Raw genomic sequence first — 11,046 nt, 5'->3', positions numbered from 1 at the left:
TGGAGTCCTACACTAGTGCATGATATGGAGGTGTGCCTATGCTGAAGTGTGCGTCAGCTGAACAGCCCTTGCCTGGGCTGACAGAATGCCTCTGTGGTTTTACCAGGCATTTCTTTTATCACGTGGCTGTCTTCTGAGGGGGAAGGGGCAAAATTGCTTGGTTGGTGAGTTGGGAAGTACTGGGTGTTTTTTCTTTTTCATGGCTGCTTGAAAGATTTGATCTCTTTCACGAGAGAATTGTGATTTTTCTCAGGAGTCTACCTAACCATTCTTGATATTTTTCTTGGAAGAAAAATTGAAGATGAAGACAATTAAAGCTGTCCTTTTCATGGTTGTTCTTTGTGTGTCCTACGCCAGGGTTGGACAGGTCCCTCCAGTCAGGCCCTGGAAATTGTCATGATCTTGTATAATTAGTTGCTAGGCAGCAACTCAGGCAGCATGGTCAAATGGGGTGCAAGGCAGAGAAAGAGTCCCTGCAGGGCACAGTCCCTGATGCCAGTCCACCATGATCTGGCAGAATCAAATTCCTGCAGCTATTTCCATGATAGACCCTGAGTCTGTGACTTAAGAAATAGAGGAAATAGCTCATTAAGTTTCATGGTTGTTTACCCAGGCATTTTAATTATTTTGTTTTGAAACATTTAAGAGAAGTTAAGTCTTTATTTATTTTTATTCTTTTGGAAAGACCAACCAAGGAGGGTGGAGGAGTCGGGGTGATATTTCTTTTCCTCTGTTAGTTTGTTTTTCATGTTCACCAGAAATATATGGAGGGAAAATATGTGCTTTTAGAGACCAGTCTTCAGAGCCAGAGGGAGAGGCAGATCTGGCTCTTGACTGAACAGACACATTTATATTCAGTTCGGTGACATTTCAGAGCATTGTCCAGGATTGCTAGTTATCTTGCTCTAACAAAGACCATTTGATATCAACAAACAAACAAATCCAAAAACCAGAGAGCAGCTGGCTCCTAACTAGGTTGTTGTGGGGACCACTTGGGGAGCACTGATTTGTATGGTAGCCCCGGGGTTTTCCATCCCCCAAGAGATTCTGATCCTTTTGCTCTGGGATGGGGACAGAGCCTTGGGCATTTAAAAACCTCTCTGGATGATTCTAATGCATAGCCCAAGATACACAATACTTAATTCATTGTCAGCAGAGAAATTAATAATTCTTAATCTTTCACTGGCCTTTCACTTTTTCATTGAGATTCTATTTCTATGTGTCAACTATGTTTCCATGATAAAACACAAATTATAGTTGTTTAAGAACAATGTCCAGTGGTAGTGAAATGGCTCAGCACAGAAAGGTGCTGGTTCTGCAAGCCTGGCCACCAGAATTTAACCCTAGGTGACCCACATAAAGATGGAGGGAGAGAACTGGCTGCCGAATTGTCCTCTGATCTCCAGAGGTGGGCGCTGTAGCTTATACACGCACACTCGCGCCCACACTCTATAATGAACAAAATGAGTAAATCCCTTATTGTTGATCATTGTGCCTGCACTATTGATGTTCTGCTCGGGAAGTTATCTCCTGTGTCAATGAGAGCAAGGCTGCTCCCCACCTTCTCTTCTCTCAGCTTCAATGCATTTGGTTTTATGTTGAGGTCTCTGATCCACTTGGACTTGAGTTTTGTGCAGGTTGATAGATATGGATCTATTTGCATTTCCTCTACATGCAGACATCCAGTTAGACCAGCACCATTTGTTGAAGATGCTTTCCTTTTTTCCATTATATAATTTTGGCTTCTTTATCAAAAACCAGGTATCCATAGGTGTGTAGATTTATGTCTGGGTCTTTGATTTGATTCCATTGATCAACTTGTCTGTTTTATGCCAATACCATGTAGTTTTTGTTATTATAACTCTCTAGTGGAGCTTGAAATCAGAGATGGTTCTTTTATTGTACAGTATGTTTTAGCTATCCCATTTTTTTTTCCATATTAAGTTGAGTACTGTTCTTTCAAGGTCTGTAAAGAATTACTTCTGGGACCCTTGTCCTCCTACTGTGTTGCCCCATCCAGCCTTAATGTAAGGGGAGGTGCCTAGCTTTATTGCAACTTGGTACCAATTTATTTATTTATTGTAACCAAGCCATGCTTGGTTGATCCCCCTGGGAAGGGTATCCTTTTCTGAAGGGAAACAGAGGAGGAGTGGATGGGGAGGGAGGAGATGGGGAGGGGAGGTTCTGAGAGGAAAAGAGGGAGGGGAAACTGCCATAAGGATGTGATATATGAAGAAAAAATTAAAAGTAAAGTTACTTAAAAAAAAAATCCTCTTGGGAGGCAGAGGCAGGCGGATTTCTGAGTTCGAGGCCAGCCTGGTCTACAAAGTGAATTCCAGGACAGCCAGAGCTATACAGAGAAACCCTGTCTCGAAAAACCAAAAAAAAAAAAAAAAAAAAAAAAAAAAAATCCTAACATGATGTGTTGGCTAACTTTGTCAACCTGATACAACCTAAAATTCTGTGGGAAAAAATATCAATAAGGAATTATGAAGATTAGGTAGGCCTGTGATTGTGGCTATGGAGGCTGTCCTGATTGCCTCAAGGGCTTTGGACTTTGAAAGAGAAGAGAAAGCAAGTTGTGCTCACAGCATAGGCATGCATTTTATTCTCTCTTTGCTCCTTTTAGAAATAGATTTAAAGATTTATTTTATTTTTAATTGTGGTTCTGAGGAGTCTCGGGTGAGCACAGCCCACAGAGACATCTGGTCTTCTGGGGCTGGGGTCCTGTACAAGAGCAATAGGTGCGCTTAACCATCGAGCCATCTGTCAGTTCTCTTTCTGCTCTCTGATTCGATGTGACTGGCTGCCTGCAGTTCCTGCTTGACTCCCCACAACGATGGACTGATGGACTGTAGCCTGGAACTGCAAACCAAAGAACCCTTTCTCCCATGATGCTTTTGGTCAGGGTGTCTTATCACAACAGAAATGAAGTTGCGACAGCTGGCCTGTGAGATAGGTGGGAAACAGTACTTAGATGCCCAGCAACAGTTTGTCATTTCACTTTTCTTTACAACTGAATAGAATCCCACTGCTCCTCTGTTGCTGGGCATCCGAGCTAGCTCCAGCTCCTCGATATTGTGAAGAGTGCAGCAGTAACACCTGGGTGTGCAGGGACCTCTGTGGTGGGGTGTGGAGCTATTTGCAGGAGTCCTAGCTGGGTCATACGGTCGTTATATTTTTAAGTTTTGGGGGCCCTACATGCTGATTTCCATCACAGTTGACCCGGTTTATGCCGGTGGTGAAGGCTCATCTTTCCCCACCAGCATTTGTCTCGCCAGTTTTCTTGATAATAAACCAGCCAGAATGATATGTTTTTTCAGAGCAGTCATGATTTGCATCTCCTCATAGCCAAGAATACCAAATATTTATTGGCCCATTTGTGGTTTTTTTGTTTTAAGAATTTTTTGTTCACTGCATTTGCCCATGTGCTGATTGGCAGTTTTCTTGGTTGCTGTTAAATTCTCCAAGTTCTGGATATAATCTAGATAGTAATTTCTGTCTGAAGTGTGACTGATAAATGTGTTTCTCCCATTCTGTAGGCTATCTGTTCACACTGTGGCTAATTGGATTTGCTCTGCAGAAACATTTGAATTTCACGTACTCGTGTTCGGACATTCTTGGAGCTACGTCCTGTGCTACTGAGCTGCTCAGGAAGGCCTTGCTGTCTGGGATGTACTTCCTGGGCTTTCCTCTGGGCACCAACTCACTCGATTCAGCACTTCGGTTTTGTTTTATTTTGTTTTTTAATTTTTATTTTTTGAGACAGAGTCTCTCTGTGTAGCTCTGGCTATTCTGGAACTTAGTATATATTCAAGGCTGGCTTTGAACTCAGAGACCCACCTGCCTCTGCTTCCCAAAGTGCTGGGATTAAAAGCTTGTACCATCATGCCTGGCTCAGCTGATTATTACTGAATATACATGTATTTATGTCTATGTATTGATATATTCATGTACCACTGAGGACCAGAAGTGGATATTGCTTTCTTTAGAGCTGGAGTTATAGGATGCCCAATGTAAGTGCTGGGTGGATAAAAGTGCTCGCTGTGTAACCCCGATGGCCTGAGTTTGGTCACTCCACTGAATTGTCCTCTGACTTGCACGTGTATGCTGTGGTATGTGTGCATGCATCATATACAACACACACACACATGCATGTACATACACACACACCAGTATCAAATAGAATAAAAACTAAAGTATATTGTTTAGTCACAAGCGTTTGTAGTTTCCAAAGATTCTCTTAATTTCTACTTCTAGTCCGGTATGGACTGGGTAGGTACCAGGGATTTTCTCAAAATTTTTGCTTTCTTGGTATTTGTTAAGTCCGATTGGTCTCTGGTGTAATTTAGCCCTGAGAATTCTTTGCTAAGTTTTGATATGGAAGACATCTAGATGTGAGAGTGGGAACTGAAGTCTCTTGTTATAATTGTGTCTGGACTTACATGACATTTTATGTCTTTAGTGTTTGTTTTATAAAATTGGAGGCCCCAAAACTTGATGTATAAATATTTACAATGTTCATAAATGCTTAATGATTGTCTCTTTTAATATATGGTTCCCTCGTTTATCTCTCTGACTAGTATAGCTGGTCTTTGCTACTTTGTGAGTTCTTTTTCCCAATCTTTTCCCCCAGGTTTCATTCCCTAGATAGGAGAGTAACAAGTATAGAGGGGAGAGAGGAATTAGGAAAATTCCTGAATCTAATTTCTTTCTTCATCTTCCTCTTCCTTTCGCTCTCTCTCTCTCTCTCTCTCTCTCTCTCTCTCTTTCTTTCTCTCTTCCCTCCCTCCTTCCTTCCTTCCTTTTTTTTTGTTTTTGTTTTTCGAGACAGGGTTTCTCTGTATAGCCCTGGCTGTCCTGGAACTCACTTTGTAGACCAGGCTGGCCTCGAACTCAGAAATCTGCCTGTCTCTGCCTCCCCAAGGCTGGGATTAAAGGCGTGCACCACCACGCCTGGCTTCTTCCTTCCTTCCTCCCTCCCTTCCTCCCTTCCTCCCTCCCTTCCTTCCTTCCTTCCTTCCTTCCTTCCTTCCTTCCTTCCTTCCTTCCTTCCTTCCTTTCTTTCTTTCTTTCTTTCTTTCTTTCTTTCTTTCTTTCTTTCTTTCTTTCTTTCTTTCTTTCTTCCTTTCTTTCTTCCTTTCTTTCTTCCTTTCTTTCTCTCTTTCTCTCTTTTCTTTCTTTCTCTCTCTCTCTCTCTTTCTTTCTTCCTTTCTTTCTTAAGATTTATTTACTTATTATATGTAAGTATACTGTAGCTGTCTTCAGACACCCCAGAAGAGGGCATCAGATCTCATTTCGGATGGTGTGAGCCACCACCATGAAGTTGCTGGGATTTGAACTTGGGACACTCTTATCCAGTGAGCCATCTCTCCAGCCCTAATTTCTTTCTTTTTGTTTCTTCTTTGACCATGGCTACTAGCAAACCACAACCAACTTTCCTAAATGACCAACAACCATTGACCCTACCTCTTGGAACCCTTAGTTTTTGGAAAATCCCCAGAATTCCAGACATCATACAATTACAGACATTATCTGCAGTGGCAAAACCGTGCTTCTGCTAAAGCATGAGGCAAATCATAGTCACCTGCTTCGGACAGTCTGAAGCAGCCCCACATCCCCACGCCAGGGATTCACTTGAGAGCACGCTCTTATAATATCTCTGTGTTTTTTAAAAGAAGTCAAAATTGGGCTGGTGAGATGGCTCAGTGGGTAAGAGCACCCGACTGCTCTTCCAAAGGTCCAGAGTTCAAATCCCAGCAACAACATGGTGGCTAACAACCATCCGTAACGAGATCTGGCGCCCTCTTCTGGAGTGTCTGAAGACAGCTACAGTGTACTTACATATAATAAATAAATAAATCTTAAAAAAAAACCCAAACCAAAAAAAAATAATAAAAATTTAAAAAAAAAAAAAAAGCCGGGCGTGGTGGCGCACGCCTTTAATCCCAGCACTTGGGAGGCAGAGGCAGGCGGATTTCTGAGTTCGAGGCCAGCCTGGTCTACAAAGTGAGTTCCAGGACAGCCAGGCCTATACAGAGAAACCCTGTCTCGAAAAACCAAAAAAAAAAAAAAAAAAAAAAAACAAAAAAAAAAAAAACCAAAAGAAGTCAAAATTCCATAATTCTTAATACAGACTAGTTTTGGTTTGAAGTCTTTATCAGGTATAAAAATAGCTACTTCTGATTGGTTATGGCTTCTGATTGTTCGGGAGGTTTACTTTGTATCCTCTGACACTCAGTTTTGGGACATCTTTGCTATCAAAGTTTGTTTCTTGGGGACAACAGGTAGTTGGTTAGTGTAGTAACTCTGCCTCTTTTTATGATGAATTGAGTTCGTTTATTTTTAATTATTGATATTTCTCCACTCCTCTCCTCATTTATTTTGGGGGATTGCTGTTTTTTTGAGACAGGGCCTTTTTTTTTTTTTTTTTTTTTTTGGTTGTTGTTATTTTTGTTTTTGTTTTTTTGAGACAGGGTTTCTCTCTGTAGCCCTGGCTGGCCTGGAACTCGCTCTGTAAGCCAGGCTGACCTTGAACTCTGAGATATGTCTGTCTCTGTGTCCTGAGTGCTGGAATTAAGTGTTTGCATCACTACGGCCCAGTGAGACAGCCTCTTATTAGCCCAGGCTCAAACTCAATATACAGATGAAACTGACCTTGGACTTCTGATCCCCCAACCTCCAACAATGGCCTCTATGATAGTTGGCTTTACCCTTAGTGATTTTAGTATCATAGATTACTCTACATTGCTTTTGCCATTTTCACTTTTATGATCATTGGTGATATAACAATTGGTATTAACCAACTTGTCTTAGTCACTGTTCTATTGCTGAGAAGAGACACATGACTAAGGCAACTCTTATAAAGGAAAGCATTTAACTGGGGCTGGCTTACAGGTTCAGAGGCTTAGTCAGTCATCATGGCAGGGGGGCATGGTGGCAGGAGGAAGTGGTGCTGGAGAAGTATCTGAGAGGTCTATGTCCTGTTGCACATGCAGCAGAGAGGGTGGGAGGCTGGACGTGATGTGGGCTTGTAAAACCTTAAAGCCCACTCTCAGTGACACACTTCCTCCAACAAGGCCACACCTCCCAATCCTTCTCAAGCAGTGACTCCTTCAAAGCTTTGGGGGACATTCTTATTCAAACCACCACATTAAAGCACACACACACACACACACACACACAATTTATATAGTTTGGTCTGTGGCTTGAAATGACTTTCTCCGTTCTGAGAGGTTTTGGGATTGAGCCCTCAAGGAAAGGCTGCTTACTAAGAAGAGTACCAAATAAAACTAGAAGAGCTATCATTCCCAACCAATGACAAACCACAACCCAGAAACATAAAACACAAAGAACATAAAAATGTAACCAACATGACTCCTCTAGCTATTATCATGGTGCCCCAGCTAACACATGCAATGAGTCTGAAATGAGCTGAGTGCCAGATGAACTCAGAAGTTTATTTGTAAAGACGATAATGGGGTAAGGAAATTAACTCAGATGCAGAGAAGAGTTGAGGAATAGAGATGATAAAGTCAGCAAAGAGACTGAGATTTAGGGAAAGAATACATTTTAAAAAATATATTATTTTATTTATTTACATTACATTACACGTCTCCTTCCTGGTCTCCCCTTCAAAACCCACCTCACCCCATTCTCCCTCCCCTTTACCTCTAAGAGGGTGCTCCCCTAATCACCTACCCACTCCCGGCTTACCCCTCCAGCATTCTCCTTCTCTGGGGCTTCGAGCCTCTACAGGACCAAGAGCCTCCCCTCCCATTGATGCCAAGTAAGGCCATATGTAGCTGGAGCCATGGACCCACCCATGTATACTATTTGGTTTGTGTGTTAGTCCCTGGGAGCTCTGAGGGGACTAGTTGATATTCTTGTTCTTCCTATGGGGTTGCCATCCCCTTCAGCTCCTTCAATCCTTCCCCTAACTCTTCCATTAGGGTCCCCGGGCTCAGTTCAATGTTTGGCTGTGAATATCTGCATCTGTCTTAGTCAGGTGCTGATAGAGTCTCTCAAAGGACAGCCATCCCAGGCTCCTATCTGCAAGCACTTCTTGACATCAGCAAAAGTGTCCCGGTTTGGTGTCTGCAGATGGGGTGGTCTCTGGATGGACTTTCTTTCAGTGTCTGCTCCATTTTTTTGTTCCTGTGTTTCCTTTAGACAGGAACAATTCTGGGTTAAAATTTTTGAGATGGGTGGGTAGCCCTATCCCCTAGGCTGAGCCTGTCTACTGGAGGTGGTCTCTTCAGGTTCTATCTCCCCACTGTTGGGTATTTCGGCTAATATCATCCCCACTGGGTCCTGGGAGCCTTTTGGATCCCTGGTGTCTGAGACTTTCCAGTGGTTCCTCCCATCCCCGTTCCCCATCCCCTACTGCTACTTATATCTAGTCATTCTCCTGGCCCTCTGGACTTCTCTCCTGTCTCTTCCCATACTCGGTCCTACCCCCTTTTCCCTTCCCCTCCCCTCTCCCAAAAGACCACATTTTAAATAGAATATTATAAATGTAAAATTCAGAGATTTCAAGAAAGAAAAAAAAAGACACTGGAAAGCATCACCAATAGACTTCTTCACGAACTCCTTCACAAAGGAGAAGAGACTGTTGTTGAAGGACAAGGTGGAGATAACATGGCACTTAGCAACAAAGGAAAAATGAGCATAGCAATAATGACAAGATCTCTGGGACACAATGACAACTGAACCTAAGAGTCCAGGGGGGTAGAAGAAGGAGCTGAAGTAAAAACGAATTAAAAAAAAAAACCTAGTCAGTATGATTATAACAGAAACTTTCTCAAATCTTTAAAAACGAATGGTCATCCAAACAGCAGAGTATCTAGAATCCTAACGGGACATGACCAGAGCAGAACCTCTCCAAGACATCAGAGTCAAGATGCCAAACCTGTAGAACAAAGCAACAATCCAAGGAGAGCTAGAAAGGAGAAATGCCAACTCACAAAGGGAAACCCATCAGAAAAACACTGGTTCTTTCAATAGAAACTAAAAACCAGGAAGGCATGGAATGGTATAGTTCAGTCCCTGAAAGTAAATGCCAACCGACTGGCTGCACCCAGGGGAAGTTGTCTTTCAGAGTCATAGAGAATAGGGAGATTTCTAAGACAAGCACAAACTAAAGCATTTCATGGCCACCATCTCAGAAAACACAAAGGAATAAGAGAGTCTTGATTATGAAAGCCCAGGAGGGAACATTTTCTTCTGTGTATCTGTCACTGGTTTTGTTTTGTTTTTGCGAAAGGGTCTTGCTATGTAGCACTGGCTGGCACAGAGTTCCATATGTAGAACAGGATGGCTTCAAATTCAAAGAGATCCACTTGCCTCTGCCTTCCAGGTACTGGGATTGAAGGTGTCGAATGCCACGATTGGCAGAAGATAGAATAAATGTCATGGGGTTACAAGTGAGCAGAGGCAATTTATGAAAGAATCAATCATATTCATCTTGAGAAACCAGGTAATGCCCAAATCTAATAGGGGAAAAATAAAAACAAATAATCACTCAACCAATCAGAAAACAGCCAACAAATACATGAATACGCAGATCTCTATCAATAGCTCAGAAAATAGATGATCTTAACTTTCCGATTGAGAGGTAAAGACTAGATTATTGGGTTAAAAAAAACAAGATGCAATCGTCTGCTGTGTTTTAGAGACTCGGAGAGTGAACGTGAAAGGATGGAAGCCAACAGACCAAGTAGGCGACTGAAGCCAAATACAAGTGGTTGCAGCCGCTCAAGTGTCTGACAGAGTAGACCTCAAGTCAAAGTGAGTCAGAAGAGAAGGAGAGTTGCCACTACATATTAATAAAGGGCGCAATTGATCAAGAGGATCTAACAGTTGTAAATTCATATGCATGAAACATTGATCCTAATCTCATAATACAGACACAATGGGCACAAAAATACACACATAGGTCTTGGTATAATAACAGTGGTGACTTCTGTGCCCCATGCTCATCTATAGCCAGGTTAACCAGGCTAGAAAAATCAATAAAACATGAGTTAAGCTGCACTATGGACTCAATGGGTATGTATAGAATAGCCCACCTACTAGTTACAGAATATACATTCTTCTCAGTAGCACGTAGAATGTCCTGCAAAATGGATCCCATTTAGACCATAAAAAAATAACTCTTAACTGCTATAAAAGAAGGGAATCAAAACAAACCTTGTTAGATTATAATAGAAGAAAACTAGACATCACTAAGAGAAGTTACAGAAACTATAAATGTGTGGAGTTTGAACAATACACTATATTTTTATATTTTATTTATATATTTATGAAATGTTTTGCTTCTATATATGTCTTCGTATCACCTGCCTGATGCCACCAGAAGCCAGAAGAGAGCATTAGATCCTTGGGACTGAAGTTACAGACGGTTGTGAGGCTCCATGTGGGTGCTGGGAATTGAACCCAGGTCCTCTGGAAGAGCAGCCAGTGCTCTTAACCACTGAACCATCTCTGCAGCCCCAACCCTTTTTTTCCCTTGAGACAGGATCTCACTATGCAGACCTGGCTAACTTGAATCCTGTATGTAGACCAGGTTAGCTTCCTGTTTCTGTCTCCTGATTGTTGGGATTATAGGTGTATATTATTATGTCATACTCATTTTTAAAATTAAAAAGGTCAGGGTAACATTTTGGGTAATTTTTCTCATAATTTGTATTTTGTTGATTATATTTTCAGCATATTTTTGGACCTGTGAAATAAAATTAATTTGGTAGTTAACTATGGAGGTTTGGTAAGATTTGGGTTCCTTTTTCCTAATTTAAAAAAGTGTGTACAAAACACTAAACCTATTGTCCCAGCCTTCCTTTTTGTAGTTCTGGGTACTGTTCTGGGCCTTGCATATGTGGCATATATATATTCTGTACCCACCATTGTAAACTTTCAGCATGGCTTTAGCTTTTTTACAAAAGTATACAGTACTGGGTCTAGTGGCACAAGCCTTTCATTCCAGTTCTCAGGCCATGGTCAGCAGATTTCTGTGAGATTGGGGCCAGCTTGGTCTACATGATAAGT

The sequence above is a fragment of the Mus caroli genome, unplaced genomic scaffold (genome assembly GCF_978045245.1).
Source record: "Mus caroli unplaced genomic scaffold, Mus_caroli_1 scaffold_14, whole genome shotgun sequence".
Lineage (NCBI taxonomy): Eukaryota > Metazoa > Chordata > Mammalia > Rodentia > Muridae > Mus > Mus caroli.
This window is presented reverse-complemented; position numbering follows the sequence as displayed.